The sequence below is a fragment of the Ipomoea nil genome, unplaced genomic scaffold (genome assembly GCF_001879475.1).
Source record: "Ipomoea nil cultivar Tokyo-kokei standard unplaced genomic scaffold, Asagao_1.1 scaffold3192, whole genome shotgun sequence".
NCBI classification, from domain to species: Eukaryota; Viridiplantae; Streptophyta; class Magnoliopsida; order Solanales; family Convolvulaceae; genus Ipomoea; species Ipomoea nil.
Window position 1 is genome coordinate 1,605,703 of NW_017619620.1, and position 18,565 is coordinate 1,624,267.

General features: G+C 34.9%; 1 long non-coding RNA gene across 1 annotated transcript; it reads right to left on the bottom strand.

Annotated features, from left to right (window-relative positions):
* Positions 1 to 1,480: 1,480 nt before the first annotated feature.
* On the bottom strand, positions 1,481 to 4,155 carry LOC109168182. Its single transcript, XR_002052008.1, has 6 exons — positions 3,618 to 4,155; positions 3,185 to 3,219; positions 2,953 to 3,058; positions 2,557 to 2,649; positions 2,401 to 2,474; positions 1,481 to 1,519 (listed from the first exon to the last, which is right to left on the bottom strand). It is a non-coding gene; the product is annotated as an uncharacterized LOC109168182 (long non-coding RNA).
* Positions 4,156 to 18,565: the final 14,410 nt, after the last annotated feature.

Consider the following 18,565-nt stretch of genomic DNA (forward strand, 5'->3'; position numbering starts at 1 on the left):
ATTTGGTTGTGCAACATATTTATGAAAATAATGTTGTAACAATATTAAGGAATTTATTAGAACAAAAACATTTAACTTGTGGAGCACTGCCATTTAATAATTCTTCAGTGATTAATAGAGTCTTTAGTTTTTCAAAATTGATCCTGGACCATTTTGATTTGTAAGGCTCAAAACAATTTTGTGAGGCATATAAGTAAGATTCATTATGTTTAGTTCATTTAAAGGGGACGACATTGAAGTTATTTAGGAAGTTATGGTGTATGATTAAGATTCCAAATTTATGGACTTAGACCTTTGGCTTATTGCACTACAAGAAAAATGCACATAGACAACGGTTAATAACCGTTGTCGTAGGGGTATAATTTCTGTTGTTGAAGCCGGTGTTGTTGTAAGTCTCGCGCATAGACAACGGTTTTTTAACCGCTGTCTTTTCTAGAAACAACAACGGTTTTTTAACCGTTGTCTATTAAGTGTTGTTGAAGCCGGTGTTGTTGTAAGTCAAGCACATAGACAACGGTTAATAACCGTTGTCTTTTCTAGAAACAACAACGTTTTTTTAACCGTTGTCTATTAAGTGTTGTTGAAGCTGGTGTTGTTGTAAGTCACGCACATAGACAACGGTTAATAACCGTTGTCTTTTCTAGAAACGACAACGGTTTTTTAACTGTTGTCTATTAAGTGTTGTTGAAACCAGTGTTGTTAAAAGTCACGCACATAGACAACGGTTAATAACCGTTGTCTTTTCTAGAAACGACAACGGTTTTTTAACCGTTGTCTATTAAGTGTTGTTGAAACCGGTGTTGTTAAAAGTCACGCACATAGACAACGATTTTTAACCGTTGTCTTTTCTATAAATGACAACGGTGTTTTAACCATTGTCTATTAAGTGTTGTTGAAACCGGTGTTGTTAAAAGTCACGAACATAGACAACGATTTTTAACCGTTGTCTTTTCTAGAAAAGACAACAGTTTTTTACTCGTTGTCTATTCAATGTTTTGAAATCGGTGTTGTTAAAAGTGATGCACATAGACAACGGTTTTTAACTGTTGTCTTTTCTTTAAAAGACAACAGTTATAAACTGTTATCTATTGTGTGTTGTTGAAATCGCTGTTGTTAAAAGTTACGCCCATAAACTGTTGTCTTTTGTAGAAAAGACAACAGTTTCAAACTGTTGTCTATTGTAAAATAGACAACGATTTTTAACCGTTGTCTCAACCCATTTTAACCTACTTAAATTTTAATCATATAAAAAATCAATTTATCCATTCACCATGGCCAAGTGTAGTTACATAATTTTGAAGAAGCTAAGCAAGGTTCAAAATAACAAGTCAAAATACTTTCATTACCAATTCTAATCGAATCATCATCCAAGTCATAATACTACAAAAAACAATTCTACGAACCAAGTCTAAATGATTACAACGTTAAATCATACCTACTCTATATAACTTGATAGAATATCGGCCCATTCTGAACGCACCAGATCAATAACCGCTTTGTCATAATCAACTTGTTGGAACTACATATAAAAAGTGAGTAAATAAATTAGTATAGATATAATAAATTTGCAATGAAATGCGAACAGAGGAGGTATTTATACACTACACAAGAATAAAAGTGAACCAGTGATGCTATAGAATTGATACAAAGAAACAAAAAAGTGGAAAAAGTATGCAACTAAGAATATCGTGCTCAAATATGTTATCACAACCACATCCAAAACCTATACAATCTAATATATAATCTCACAATTAATATAAATTAATAATCAGAAATTTCTATAGACCAGGCAGCATTCCTTTTCTATTTTTCTAAGTAGTGGGGCCCATAAAAAACTTATATTGCTGGAGATAAAATTTACCCAAAAACTATCTCTACATTAGTTAAAAACTCATTTGATGATTTTTGTTTTCCAAAAAAACACGAAAAAAAAAACCCCAAATGGGGATGCTTAAGAGGCAACCATCAAAATACCTTAAAGTGAGCCATAGCAGAAACCTTCCAGTGAAGTTGCCAAGAAGATAGTGAGCTTACAAAATTACAAAGAAGATAGCCATGGGAGAAAACCACATCCATTTACTGTTTCTCATTCTTCAAACTTATAAATGTATACTGACATCATAGTTTTGGTGGGGAAAAAAAAGTTGAGAATTTGACACTCAAATGCATTACCAGTGTTCATATGAAACTCAAATACATTACCATTAAAGAATCTACAACAAGCTAAAGGGAATGTATTACCAGTGTTCATATGAAACTCAAATGCATCATATTTCCACTTTTAAACATTCAAATCAGAATAATTTTAAACACGAAATAGAAATGGAAAGGATCTCATATAGAACCAAGTAAAACCTAGAATGACTCTCCATAATGTACTCTTATAGAGTGAACTCTTACCAAAATCAAGTATAGCTAGCTTTCCATTTGGAGTGCGTATCAAATTCCCAGTTGACGATCAACATTGAAGAAACCTGTATCAAGCAGATGTAGAAAATAAAAAGCAATAAAGATGATGTACACGATACTAACAAAGATTTCTCATATATATGTGACCTTCCTTGAAGTATACTTTCTTCAAAATCTCTGCAAAGAGTGTCCCCATTTTCTCCCTCATTATTGGTAGTCCTCTTGAGCATTTGCGTTTTCCTGGATACACACAAGTACATGAGGATTAAGTCACATTTGGAAAAAATTGTGTGATCCCTTCCAATTGCAGGATATAGCATTATAATCTATCTGAAGTAATCATCAGCAATTTAATTAAAAGTATTCAGATGCACAAGCGCACAAACAATACAAGTAGATAACCTGACATTAGGCTTTTCACTTATAGGTATTTTGCACTTATCTTACTCAAAGCATAGGCCTTCTTCATTTTGTAAAGATACATACTGGTATTTGGCTAATGCAAAAATTACTCACTAAGAATACTCAATATCTTCTGCTAACCTTTTTCTGAAGATCAACTAAATAGTTTCTAAAGAGATCTTCACGATCTGCCTCTCTTTCAACAGCCTTGAACCGTTCATCATCTTCAAACATTGTTACTGCCTTGCTAGATTATCAAACAAGATACCCCATAAGAATTTTATAAGACTATTTTACAAGGGCATATCTGAACAACTAAATATATGAAGAGCAAGTACAGCAATACATGGGTATTAAATAAAAATGTCCCTACATCCATCTTGTTGATGATGTAAGTTCCTTGGACTCCTGAAGGGAAAATTAAAAATTAACAGTGACAAAAGAAGTCAGGAGTTGATCCATTTCATTCAAAAGATGCTAATTATTTGAACCAATAACAGCACAACTAATCATAAAACCATTGTAACAGCATGGGCACTACAAAGTGTGGCTTGGTGCAGCATACTCTAATTCATTACTGTTTATTATAGGCTGGAAACAAGGGCAATTATTATAAAGAAAATGTAGTATGTTTTACTACATTAAATAACCTATTAGAAAGTAAAATATATTGAAAATGCATCCACAAGGCTACTGTAAGACTATAGCTTCAATAAACCAAGAGGCAAGAATAACTTATTGAAAACAGTAAAGAGAAATGAATTATCTAAATGTTGCTTAAAATACATGAACACTACAAAGCTTACTTCCAACATCATCGTGAATTCTTTCTTGGCTTTTCTCTATCTCAGGCGCTTCTCCTTAGCCTCCAGTTTTTATATTCTTGTAATTAAAAAGATAAGAATTACCAGAGGATACATAATATACTAGTGGTAGGTGGCGAATTGGCGGATGATCTACTCCATCGATGGCGGCGATAGCGAGAGGGACAGGGAGGCAGCGGTAGGTGTCGGACTATCGGCTGATCTGCAACGTCCGTGACGGCGACAACGATAGGGAGCGGGAGGTGGCGTTTGGTCTTCTACGTCGTCGTCGTTCTGCACCGAGAGGCAGCGGGGAGCACTGGAGCATTGTCGGCAGCAATGGCGTATCCAGAATCCAGAGGCAACGAGAGATTAGGGTTTTCTTATTTAACTTTTTAACTTCAAGTGTGGCTAAGGCTGAGGCGGTGGCTGGCGGCGAACAAGGCGGACGACGGAGGGTAGATTTTCTGGGAAGAAGGCGATGGATTTGGATCTGGGGCAAAATGAAATGGCGGAAGAAATTTTGTTTTTGTTTTGTCTTCCTTAAAGTGTTAACGAAAATAATTGAGAGGGAATTTATTTTTTGAGAGGGAAGGAGATTTGTTAGGAATAAAGTGTAATAGTTTTGATGAGCCAAATTTGTATTTTTAGAACCCCCCATATTTTATTTTGAGTCTAGTTGTCTATTAGTCTAAGTCCCAAGTCAAGCCATAAAAGTCTACGAATTCTTAGCAAAATATACTTATCCAGAATGTTACTATTTGAGATTTATTTACCTTAGAAGACACTAAAGGATGAAGCGGTGAAGTGGATAAGGAACAAGGTGACTAAAGTCAGACGTCACGGGTTTGAGACTCAATCTTTACATTTGGGGACGACCAAGGGGCAGACTCGGATTAATCTACAAATTAATGTAAAATGCTGCTAAAGCCATTCTGGGAATAAAGATTAAATCCAGAAATATTAACCAATGAGTTAATATGGCGTAGTGGTACAAGCTTAGAAGATAGATCTGATTGGGCTTGTTTTAAATCTCATTGGAAGTATATTTTTTTAAAGATGACACTTGTTGGGTGCATGCTACAATGTGGACACATGTCATGCTAAGTTGACTACAAGTTTGGAAGCTTGTGGACATGATAAGGAAGATGCACGTGAATTCTTCTACACATCTTCTTTCTCATTTAAATCTCTTGCTATGAATCTCATATCACTTCAGAGGAAGAAATAGACGAAGATATAATTTTTACTCAAGCAAGAATCAGCAGGAAATCTTTTGGAAGATTTCATCATTTTGAATCCGTCAAAGATAAGGTAATTATTTTTCGAAGAAGATTCAGCTGATGAGCCGATATGTATGACTTTTGAAGATTTTTCGGGTGAGGATTTTCAAACTCACTATGGAAGCCCATCTCTTGCATTAAATCACCGCAATGCAAGTTGGCAATAATGTGTAGCTGATCAAGATGAACGATCAAGATCAAGTGATGCTACAACGGTAATATAGCTTCTTCAGCTATATATACCAGATGACTTGAAGACATGAAGTAGAGAGTGCAATACACGAAAAAGAGAAGGCAAGGCAATACAAAGAAAAGCAAAATTCGAAAATATCCATTTTTGAGCTTACACGAGAGATTCTTCAAGTCATTAGAAGAGAAATTTGTTTTCTCTTAAACTTACCTCTACTGTGTGTAGAAAGAGGGTTGAATGTAGCTTTGTGCAAGACACTACCCTGTTGAGTGTAACTTTGTGCGAGACACTCGTGAGTGTGTAGCTTTGTGCGAGACACTCGTGGTTGCTAAGTTGTAGCTGTGTGCGAGACGCTCGGTGGTGCTAAGTGTAGCTGGGTGCAAGACACTTAGTTGGTGTAGGAGTATAGCTTTGTGCGATATACTCGGGAGTATAGCTTTGTGCGAGATACTCGGGATTGAGTGTAGCTATGTGCAAAACACTCGGGAAGTGCATGTGTGCACTTGATTCACTATTTGTATCTGGGTGAACGAGATAGTGAATTTCCTCCTTGGAGTGAAAGGAGAAGAGTGGACTAGGAGGATTACACCACCTCTGAACCACTATAAATTGCCTCTCTCATTTACATACTGCTTTATTTATTATTGCACGCATACTAACCCATTTACTATTCGTCTTATTCATTTATCTTATTGATTGGGTTATGTGACTTTACAAGTGCATGCAGACACAATTCTATTTTGGATTCATTCATTGATTCACACGTGATATCACACACATATTGAGTGCACCATCTCTTTAAATATTCATTTGTTATCTTGCATGTTGAATATTTGACTGACCCATCTTATATACTGTTCAAATTTATTCATCTGGGTCTAGTAGATTTCACGTTTGCATGTGGGCATAAATTTGCATACTTATTATTTGAGCCTTTGCAAGCATATCCATAATATTGCATGTGATATATCTCTTTGATTTTACGTAACACTTGGTTGTTTTAATTATTCCGCTTCGCATCTAAGTTTCATATCTTGTTACTTAGAGTTGAAATTACCAAAGTGTTATTAATTGTGAAAAAGTTTAAAAAGTCTATTCACCCCCCCCCCCCCTAGACTTTTTACCACCCTATCGGGACCAACAAGATTATTTTTTACAGAGTGTGTGAGGGAATTTTTTTTTTTTTTTTTTTTTTTTTTTTTGGGGAGGGAAGGAGATTTTTGCAAAATGTGATAGTCTTGAAAGTCAAATTTTAAAGAAGACTGAATTTCATTTTTGATCTTAAATTTATAGGTAACAGTCTATTTGTAATCATTTTTTATCAAAATATTCAATTTTGGTCCTAGTATTATTTCGACATGATCAATTTTGGTCCTCTATCAATAAAATCGTTGAAATTAAATTAAATTAAATGAACTTTCAAAAAAAAAAATTGAATGACATTTTGATATTTTTAATACAAAGTGCGTTGACCCGTTATATTTTTTTATGTTTATTTTTATGAAAAAAAATCATAATTGAAGAGCGAAATGTCGTGTATTTAACGAAATTTCAACAATTTTTTTTATATATGACCAAAATTGGTCATGTCACAATAATATTAGGACAAAAAATGAATGTTTTGATAAAATTAAAAAAAAATATATCTAAAAGTGAACTGTCACCTATATTAGGACCGGGTCCATCATAACCCAGGTATATAGGTACAGAACGGGGGTAAGAAAATAATAGCTTTATTACTTGGGGCACTAGGCCCAAAATAGTAACGAGTATATAGGTACAGAACGGGGGTTAGAAAATAGTAACTTTATTATCCGGGGCGCTAGGCCTAAAATAGTACTTATAAAGTCCCAGGTACAGGCCCAGGCTGGCGGCCCAAATATAAAGATCCAAATACAAAGATCACGGCCCAATAAATGAGCTACAGCTAATTATGCTAGCGCTACTAATAGGAATCGAACCCCAAGTGACTAGGTACAGAACGCGAGATTCATAAATTTTTATACTGTAGATTCATAAATTCTATAATATAGATTTATAAAATCTTTACTCTAGATTCATAATTTCTAAATCGTAGATTCATAATTTAAATACAGTGAATCTAAATTGTGAATATAGAGTTCAAACATACCGCCCTTAACCCCTCCACACCATACTGCACCATTCTGAACACCACACCGCACCGCACAGGGCCGTTCTAGGGCATATAATTTAATGAATTGAAAATAAAACTTTAATGAATTGACATTGAAATTTTGGTGAATAATTTTATATTTAAATATGAACGAAAATAGAACTATTAAATTAACTTTTGAATTGTATTATTTCTTTGTTAAATTTTTATGCATTATATTTGGACAAAAAATTTAATTACATTTTTATTTTTGTTCTAGATCTTCTAAACATCTATTTTCATCTTGTAACAAAAACAATGAAGGTCCAAATTATAGGCAAAAAACAAGGTGTAACACTTTAGTAAATAAGAGTTGGTGTGGCTTTGTGGGTTTTGTTTGTTATGTTAGAGGTCATGGGTTCTATCCTTAACCTATATTTTATACAATCATTGTCTTGGTTCTCAGAAACAACACAAAACCAAACTCGTTATATCTTAGATGTTGTGCTTAAGTATATAAATGTTGGTGGGTTTAGCTTACTTTGATATGTTAGAAGTCTTGAGTTCTATTCTTCCTAGAGGCATCCTTAACCTATTTTATAAAATCGTTGTCTTGGTTTTCACAGACAACACAGAAGCAACCCAGTTATATACCAGATGTTGCACTTTAATACAAAAGAGGTTGTGTTGCTTAGTTGGTTAAACCTTAATTGATATGTTTGAGGTCATAGGTTTGACTCTTGTTGTTAACATTCTTGTTTATATTTTATACAACTGTTATGTTATCTTTTATAAAATAATGATGCGCAAAGACAACGGTTTTTTATAACCGTTGTCTTTGTAGTGTTGTGTATTCAAATACGCTTAAAGACAACATACCAAAGACAACGGTTAAAGAAAACTGTTGTCTTAAACAAATAAAGAACACGCAACGACAACAGTTATATAAAACCGTTGTCGTTGTAGTGTTGTGTATTCAAATGCTATTAAAGACAACACATAAATGACAACAGTTAAATAAAACCGTTGTCTTTTATAAAATAATAATGCGCAAAGACAACGGTTTAAAAGACCGTTGTCTTTGTAGTGTTGTGTATTCTAGTGAGCTTAAAGACAACACACCAACGACAACGGTTAAATAAAACCGTTGCCTTTTTAAAAAAAAAAAAAAAAAGAGCGCACAAAGACAACGGTTTTAAACATTAACCGTTGTCTTTCTAGTGTTGTGTATTCTAGTGCGCTTAAAGACAACACACCAACGACAACGGTTAAAAAAACCGTTGTCTTTTTTAAAAAAAAAAAACGCACATAGACAACGATTTTAAAAAACCGTTGTCGTTGTGGTGTTGTCTTTTCACAAAATGCACAAAGACAACGCACTTATAACAATGGTTAAGTAAAAATCGTTGTCTTTGACAAAAGTGTTGCATCAAAGACAACGGTTTTGGACCAAACTGTTGTCTTTTATACAAAAGACAACACTTTTCTTAAAAACTGTTGTCTTTCTAGTGTTGTCTATGTGCATTTTTCTTGTAGTGTTGGCTAAGACTTGACTATCTTTTGGCTATTTTTTTATGAGTGGGAGTGACAGACGTGTCAACTCCAAACTCTTAATTAGCCGTTAGAGGTAGTGTTTGAGTTAACTTATAAAGAAGTCATAGAATATATTTAGCGTTATGCTAACATTAAGAGATCTCTACTTAAGGCATGCTTCTAAAGTTTTAGAGATCATACAGTGTACACTTTTGTACAATTTGGATGGTTTTTCTCTCTTAGTTGTGCACATAATATATTTTGAGAAACATCTCTTAAGGTACCAAGAATAAACATATGGTTTGTTCATAAAGGACCTAAGTTGGAGAATTAAAATGCATGTGACCATAATGGATACTACTCTGATTTAATAGAGGACACGTCACTATGATTTGTGTGTTTTGTTCTTTGATGAAGGTTGTGCTAATACTTGCACCAAGTGGGTGAATGTAAGATTTTTTCTAATAATATATATTGTATATTAGGGTCTTAATTAAGCGGTGCAAGATGACTAGGCTTATTAAGTGGTCTGGCTGGACTGAATAACTAAGTTGTTAGTCAACCAGACTCTATGCCTAATATAATCCTAGATTGATGGGATACAGGATGATTGATGATATAGCACATTCAGTTACGGTACTCATACTGCTCAGTAGACACCAATACACCATCTAGGGTTCTGAGTTAGGTATGAGACAAGTAATGGCTAATGGTCTACCGTTAAGAGGCAACATAATAGGAATATCAACTGTGGCCGGAGATCAACACGTCTACCCTTCCGCTCTTATACAGTATAGTTAGATTATTCTATATCTAACATTAATTTCAATTCTTGCCTTTCATCTTCTTTACAAGGCCATGAATGAGAGACACAGTCACAAGCACAGCAAGCGTTGTCCAAAGCCATGCCATCCATATCCTTTTTTAGTTTAGTTTTTCAATGCATGTATAATGGGAAGAACATTGCTTAATTATATAGAGGGCTACAAGTCTGCAACAACGTTTTAATGACTTGCGTGTGGGATTTCTCTTTAGGCAATGATGGATTTCGACTTTGTCCTTTAGATATATATAATCAACAAGGTCAGTACATTATGTTTTGACATTTTGTGAATAATTTGGAATCTGTCTGTACGTGCCAATAGGATGATCACGGTTCGGACTGTGCACAGTCAAAATCAAATTCAAATTTTCCGAATTAAATTAAAAGACCAATTTACTAATTCACGTTCTGACTAACAAGTTTACAATTCAGATAGTTGAATATATAATAAATGTAAATCAAATGATACCAAATGAATTAAATAAAGGAAAATACTTGGTGTACTCCTATTTTAAACTCTCAACTTGTACTCTCTTACACGCTCTTAATGTAGACATTTTTCTGTGGATCCACATGATGAAAATAATCAATCCTGATTTGCCACCTCAGGGAGTATAAATGATAGGAGTAGAATTTTGGGAGTCTATGTAGTAGAACTCTTAAATAAAAGCACAATTATTATATTTGTTGACCCAGTTGAATCCAATCTACTATATCAAGCCTTTAAACAGATGGTAAGAGAAACGATCTCGCCAGTATGTGATACACCTCATACTGTATAGTACGTACTCACTTTGTAAACACTATAGATAGATTGATGAAGCTCGGAGATCTTTATAGCAATAGCCCAACTTCCTGATGAGCTGTAAAAAATACTTTCTGCAACAATCTACAATAGAACTAGATATGTTTAGCAGTAGAACATCCATTTTCACCTTTTCCTCTCTTCTCCTCTCCTCTCTTCCAGCCACCCACACCATCGACATCACTCCCTCAGTCACCGCCACACCAACGAAGCCACAGCAGAACAGATCACCATTTTCACCTCTCATCTCCTCTCTTCCACCATCCACATCGCCGACATCACTCCCTCAGCCACCACCACCGCCACACCACCAAAGCCACAACATAATAGATCTAGATCTGTTTTTGATTTCAGTCCTCTCCAACGAAGCCACTGCGCCATGTATATTATATACAAGTGTAAATCTTAACTCATCAAATTTTATACCATGTTTACTATCTATCCATCTACATCGGAACACCGATACCCTAAACTGAACGTAATCAACCTCCAACATTTCTTCAATCATATCATAATATGACAACTCTACAATCACAGGATTTTTTATGTTTTGAACTACTGAAATGCATTGCATTTGCAACCAAAGAAAATCCACTATTTAAACAAAAATAAGTTAAACATAGACCACGATGTGACTACTCACCGGATGCACAAGGGAAAGCCGAAAACAGAAATAAACATACACCACGGTGTACGCAATCGGATGCATATATAAGGGAAAGCCGAAAGCTCATAAGAAAAAAAAAAAGGAGAAAGATCTTACCTCACTAAAGAGTTTTCCGCGTCCACAAACAAACCTCGAATGAAACTAATCACCTACAAGTTTTATTTGTAAATTAATATTTGAAATGGATATTGTCCAACAAGGTAGGTAATTTAAGTAAATAAAATTAGAAACCTAGATTCTCCAACTAAACTAAAATTAGAAACCTACATACTCCAACTCTTAAAAATATTACAAATTATTATATTAACAATAATTCCAAACATATATACAAAATAATTCCTAAAATTTGATATATATAAACAATAATTCTTAAAATTCGAAATATATACATAATAATACCTCAAATTCAAAATATATACACAATAATTCCTAAAATTCAACATATATGCACAACAATTTCTAAACTTCGAAATATAAACACAATAATTCCTAAACTCCAACGTATATGCACAACAATTCATAAAATTTGAAATATATACACAATAATTTACAAAATTCATAATATATACATAATAATTATAAAATTTGAAATATATATAAATTAATTTTAAAAAAATTTGAAATATATACACAATATAATTCATAAAATTTGAAATATATACACAATAATTTTTAAAATTCATCATATATACAGAACAATTCCTAAAATTCGAAATATATAAACAATAATTTATAAAATTCAAAATATATACACAATAATTCATAAAATTCTAAATATATATAAAATAATTCATAAAATTTGAAATATATACAAAATAATTCATAAAATACACAATAACTCATAAAATTCAAAATATATACATAATAACTTCTAAAATTCGAAATATATTAGCAAATAATTCCAAATATATTAAAATAATTATTTTCAGGTTTTAACAATTTAAAAATTAAAACAATATTTCAAAAAGTATACAAAAACTCAAAATGTAGGAGGTGGTGGCGCGACGAATGGCGGGGTATGTAGCGGTGAGAGGAGGAGAACGGCGGTGGTGGCGGTGGCAGTGGTGGTGTGACAGTGGCTACGACGGAGAGAAGAAGGAGGAGGGGGAGGAGAACAACATTGAATGGCGGTAGAGGATGGCTAACGGCAGACAACGTCTACTGTTTTAATGAAGTAGAAGAAATGATGAAGAGAAGAAGAGAAGAAAGAAAAATAAAACGGCTAAGGATACGACGTCGATTTTTTATAAAAACCAACGTCATATCCAATTTTTAAAAAAAATTGTAATGACATACGACGTCGTATGTTTTTAGTTTTAATTTTTTAAAAAAATTAAAAACATACTACATTGGTTTTACAAGAAAACTGACGTTGTATGTGTTTTGATTAAATTTCTTTTTTAATTAAAACAAAATACGTTGTCAGTTTTCTTTTAAAATCGACATCGTTACGTAATTAAAATGATGACGCTTAAAATTTTAAATTCGTTAATATACGACATTGGATGTATATAAAACTACCATCATATATTTAATAATTAAAAAAGAAAACAATACCATATACAATGTCAGTTTTTGTCAAATTCGACCTCATATATGACCAAAAAAAAAAAAAAAGAGTATAATATACGGTGTCTGTTATATAAATAGCCGACGACATATATTATACTCTCATTTTTAATTTGTGATATACGACGTCATTTATTTTTTTTAAAAACCCGATGTGAAAGTGTTTTTTTTTAATATAAATTTTTTTATTATATTGACGTCAGTTTTACCAAAAATCAACTTTATTTGTTATTTCTATAGTAGTGTAAGCTGTTTAAAATGTAAAATCGCGCCACAAATTTTCTGTCTTCCGCTGCCTATCACTTGCACTTTGCTAGTAATAAGCTCTATTTTTTAAAATTATTTTAAATTAAAATTTTTAAAAAGTCTATCCAACAACCCCTTCTAGACTTTTTATCTCTCCAAACCAACAATTGGTACACTGGTATCTAAACAATTATTCTAAATAATTTTCTTGATTAATTTTTTTTTTTAAACATAGGACATACTGATTCGATCCCAATTTTCTCATTGGAAGATTATGACGGGATGGTGATTCAGCACGGCCCTATAATGCCATATCCCTTTTTCTTTGCTTTTCCAATGCATGTATAATGCGTATATAGTAATTCATTTTATCACCACTGATTAATTATATAGAGGGCTATAAGTCTGCAACAGTGCACAACGTAGAAGAAAAATGTTTTAATGACTTGCGTGTGGGATTTCTCTTTAGGAAATGATGGATTTTGACTTTGTTCTTTAGATATATAGTCATCACAGTCACTATATTATTGCATTATTCTTTGACATTTTGTGAATAATTTGGAATCTGTCGATGTCCGTAGTTAGATGATCACGATTCGATTCGAGCTGAACCATGTACAGAAGAAACCAAATCAAATCGGTTTTGATTTCCTAAAATCAGGAATCGAAACTGGAACCATGCACAAATTCCGATTCATTCCGATTCATTCCGAATCAGTTGGTTCCCATTCCAAACCAGAATATTTTTATTTTTTTTAAAAAACTTAAAGTCATCCTAGTATACTACTATATTACAAGGTAGTATCTATTCTATACTTTCTCAATTACTGCAATCCAAAGAGTCAATACCCTCAAGAGAAACCACATAGGTGTGCTTGGCTAAATGAATATAAATATATTATGCTAAATATATAGTCATTTTTTAAATTAATGAGAAAGTTAATTGTTGAATTCGGACTTAAAAAAAAATAGAAAATATAATTTAAAAAAAAAAAACGATTCGAATCAGCAGTTCAAACAAGAACAACCGATTTGAAATTTTCCGGACCCGAAAACTGGTACTTTAGAATTGAAATTGGAATTGAACCGTGGTCACCCTGATGCCAAGCAAGCCCATGAGGAAATCATGAGATTTCACAATTTCCCGAATATGATTGAATTATTCGGTTTTTCGTAATTAAACGTCCAATTTACTAATTCATGTTATGACTAACCAGTTTACAATTCAAATAATTGAATATGTAATAAATGAAAATCAAATGATACATAATGAAGTAAAAACACTATGCATGTCATGTTCACCCAATTCGATGCAACCAACATTTTATTGATGGCCATTAAACGTAACATGAGACTTTTCGTTTGCACTATCTTCAATTCCCTGATTATGGTTGTTGGTTTTACGGTTTTTGGATCCCGGTCGGCAGGTCAACACTACCGTAAAATACTTCAAAGGGACTATATCGATAAAATACTAGCGTAATTGAGAGAATAACGTGGTATTATTTCTTTAGAGTTTTGGCCGCTTGAGTGCCCGGAAAAAACCCCTCCCACATGGTGATCCCATAGGGATATTTATACAAGAGTACAAGATCTATACAAGGAAGGGCTGACGTAGAGCCAAATTTACAAGGAAAGTAGGGCTGACACAGAGCCAAATCAGTTAAGGAAATCTGGCCTAGTTAATACCATAACTGTCTAAGTTAATAAAGGAAGCTACTCGTATTAACTGGACAAGAAGATCTCCGTGAAATATGCTTGTAACCGCCTTTGGGTGGGCACCCAGCTGGGGACGCCCCGACTGCCTAGGAGATGTTTTAAGGGGGCTGTGGTACTCGGGCGTGGACACCCCGACAGCAGAGCCTGATCGCCTGATTAAGTTTCCAAGTGGTACCCGGCCGAGGACACACCGTTCACGGAGCCTGGTCGCCCATCCGAAACCCAGCAGGGCATTCAGTCGGGGACACGCCGGCTACCGAGGATGGTGGCCCAACCGCATCTCATGTATGAACCTAGCCGAGGACACACCGGCTACTGGGCCTAGTTGCGTTACCCGAGCCGGCCGCTCTCTGCCTAGGTAGGCGTCTGCTCCTGTGGACGGCTGGTTGCTGAGGATGGCTGACTGCGTAAGATGGCTGGCTGCGATATCCAGGCGCCTCATATGGCGAATGGGAACCATGAATGTCATCCCAACTTGCAAAGTATCAACCCCTACCCGAATCTGATTGCCTTGCCTTATACACCCGACCGGTTGTCCGCTTTGATGTATCTATCACCCGTCCCTCACTTTTTTAGGTCGAGCTGAGTGGTGACTTGAAAAAGCAGAAAAAGAGACAATGAATTATCAGAGTTTCCTGGCCGCTCTATTTCCCAGTCCAGAGAGGCCAATCGAATGCCAAGTCGGACACCTACTTCTTTTCCGACTGGTCCCGCTTTTCCTCGACTAATTCTATGAAGTGGTACAGTCAGTACAGCGTCATTATGACGACTCCTCGAATTTCGCCAGTTAGGGCTTTGAGACGTGCCTTCCCATAACCGTCATGTCAGATGTTACGCCACCCCCTACCATTTGATTGAGGACACGTGTCATGATCTCGTCGGTCGACCAAGCCTATAAATACTCCAACCTTCCTCTCCCATTTTCTTCTTCGCGTTACCTTGAGTCTCTAGTGTTCTCTTCCTTTTCCGGTGCTTTTCTTTCACTTCCTCCTTTTTCGTCGCCTTTCCATGTCTTACTCCCACTGTAACACCCCTAATTTTTAAAACATTTAAAGCTTACGAAATAAAGGCGAATCTAACATTAATTCCCAAACATAGCATAAACTAAGCATAAGAGTCGGGGTGTTATGTCACATCTAAGCTAGAGAACTTAGATGCACAAGCTAAAGTAACTAAACAAAGTATAAATCCATAAATCCATAATCAAGTACAAATCAAGGTACGCTGGCCAACTAACGAATAATAAACAATCTAAGCTAGGTCCTCGTGTCCATCTAGCGCACACTCGAGCTACTGATCTGTACTTGAAAAACATACGGTGTAACAACCGTCAGCGAATAATGCTGGTAACCCACTCCCACGCGTTAAGTACAATATAGGTAGATATAAGAAAACCATTTCGAGACTGGAATACATATATAATCCTAAACAACTCTAGCTTTAAAACCAAGATCAAGGCTCAAGACACAACAACAGTGTTGGTCCCGATAGGGTGGTAAAGTCTAGAGGGAGGGGGGGGGTGAATAGACTTTTAAGCTTTTCCAAATAAATAACTCTTTGGTAACTTCAACTCTAAGTAACAAGTCAATAGAGTAAGTTTAAACTGCACAGCAGAATAAATGTATGTAAAGAGTTATGCCCAATTAAAAATTTGAATCACATGCACGTGTATGATAAGCTCAGATGAGGTGTGAGGATGAAGTGAATATCTTAAATATTTAAAGGAGATGGTGCGCTCAATATTTAACAATGATATTCAAGACTATAAATAAGATATCGTGTCACGTCGACCGTATGACGAACGTCACATGCAACAAGTCAAACTTGCTTAGAATAATTCAAAGGTTGAGCTCGGAAAGTTTGAGTTACATGCATACGTGAAAACACACTAAACCCGAAGAATTAAGATTAATAGTGAATAGTAAACGGGTTAGTCGGATAGGATAGATAAATAGAGCGAATTAAGTAAGTGCGGTATGTAAATGAGAGAGGCTATTTATAGTGATTCGGAAGTGGCGTAATCTTCCTAGTCCACTTTACTCCATTCACTTCTAGGAGTAATTCACTATTTTCCCCACACAGTTACAATAGTGAATAAGCGCTACACAAGCACTTCTTCCGGATGTCTTGCACACAGCTACACCCAACTCCGAGTGTCTCGCACACAGCTACACTCAACTCCGAGTATTTCGCACACAGCTATACTCAACGCCAACTAAGTGTTTTGCACACAGCTACACTTAGCAACTACGAGTGTTTTGCACACAGCTACACTCACTAGAGTATTTTGCACACAGCTATACTCTTCTTAACAATTACAAACACAAAGGTAATTGTATCTCTCTCCAGCTATTTTTGAGACTATTCAGACTAAGTCTCTAATGAATATTTGAGCACTTGCACTTCTTATCTCATGTGTATTCACCCTTTTTTTGTATTCACCTCTATCACTTCATATGTTTCTTCAAGTCTTCATGGCCTTTTTATAGATGACCAAATATATCCGTTGGAGTGGGATATTATGGTATTTGAAGTTTGATCTCGTAGCCTGATATTGTTGACAATTGTAGGTCTTCAATTTTGATTTGATTGTCAACTTGCCTGACAAGATAATATTTTTTTTCAACTTGATTTTCAAATTGTTTCTAAAATATTATTTTCCTTGTCTATTTTGAAGTTCCAACGTCTCTTTGCAATAAGTTCTTCTGATAGAATTTATTTCTAGGATAAGATCTTTTATCAATGCCTTCATAAATTTTTCAACGTTCTGATCATATCTTTAGGCAATTTGGATTCTTGTGACATGTGAGATGTACCAATATAAATTATTTTCGAATTTATATAATTTCTGATCTTCTTGCTTCTTTGTCTTGGATTCTTGTGACATGTGAGATGTACCAATATAAATTATTTTCGAATTTATATAATTTCTGATCTTCTTGCTTCTTTGTCTTGCTACATCGTGCTTTTCTGATTTGATCACATTGTGCTCTTTTCGCATCTTGCTTCTTTGACTTTGGCACATTGTGCTTGTTTTGGCGCATTTTGCTTGTTTCTGAAATCCGGCTGAAAAAATAAGTCCTTGGAGGGGATTGATCTCAAGTGTGATCATTATATGTAAGGACTTCTACCATTTCACCGTTAAGCTCATCCAATCTTTCTTTGCAACGTCATTGTTTAGTACTTCAGTTCCGAATGAATACTTGTGGAGTTAGCCCGTTTTGCCTCAGTTTTGGTACCTACCGAGGAGAGTAAAGTTGAGAAGTTTGTGGTCGGACTCAACTTCGAGGCTAGGAAAACCTTGACTGTGTCGAAGCCCAAGACTCTCAATGAGGCCTATCTTTGTGCAGCCGACCTCCACTACAAAAAAAATTGCGAATCGCGACGGACTATATTCCGTCGCCATATAGCGATCGAAATTGCGACGGAATACATTCCATTGCAAAATGGCGATGGAAAAAGCGACAGAATTAAATTCCGTCGCGAATCTTGGCGCAAAGATAAACAAAGTCTGCGAAATATTGGCGGTAAAATATTCACGACCGAATTTGCGATGGAACTAATTTACGTCGTCCATATCGCGACGGAAAAGGCGATCGATTTTTGTTCCGTCGCAAATTGGCGACGGAATTGGCGATTGTCTCAATTCCGTCGTTAAAATAATTAAATATTTGTGTATAGACTAAAAATGGCGACGAAAAAGGCGACCAAATTTTATTCCGTCGCAATGTTTTAAATTTTATTTTATTTTTTTTACCTTTATGACATTTTGAATACCAAATTAAAATTAAAATAAATAAAGGGAAAATGACACTTTTTCCCCCTGTGTTATATGCTTATAGCACATTTTCCCCCTCAGTTATTCATGCATTCACATTTGCCCCCTCAATTATTATAGAAATGGTGGTTTTTCCCCCTAATAATATTAAATGGACATTTCTACCCTTAAAACAAATATTTTATTTATTTCTCTTCTTCAACAAATTATTGCTTATACGTCGTG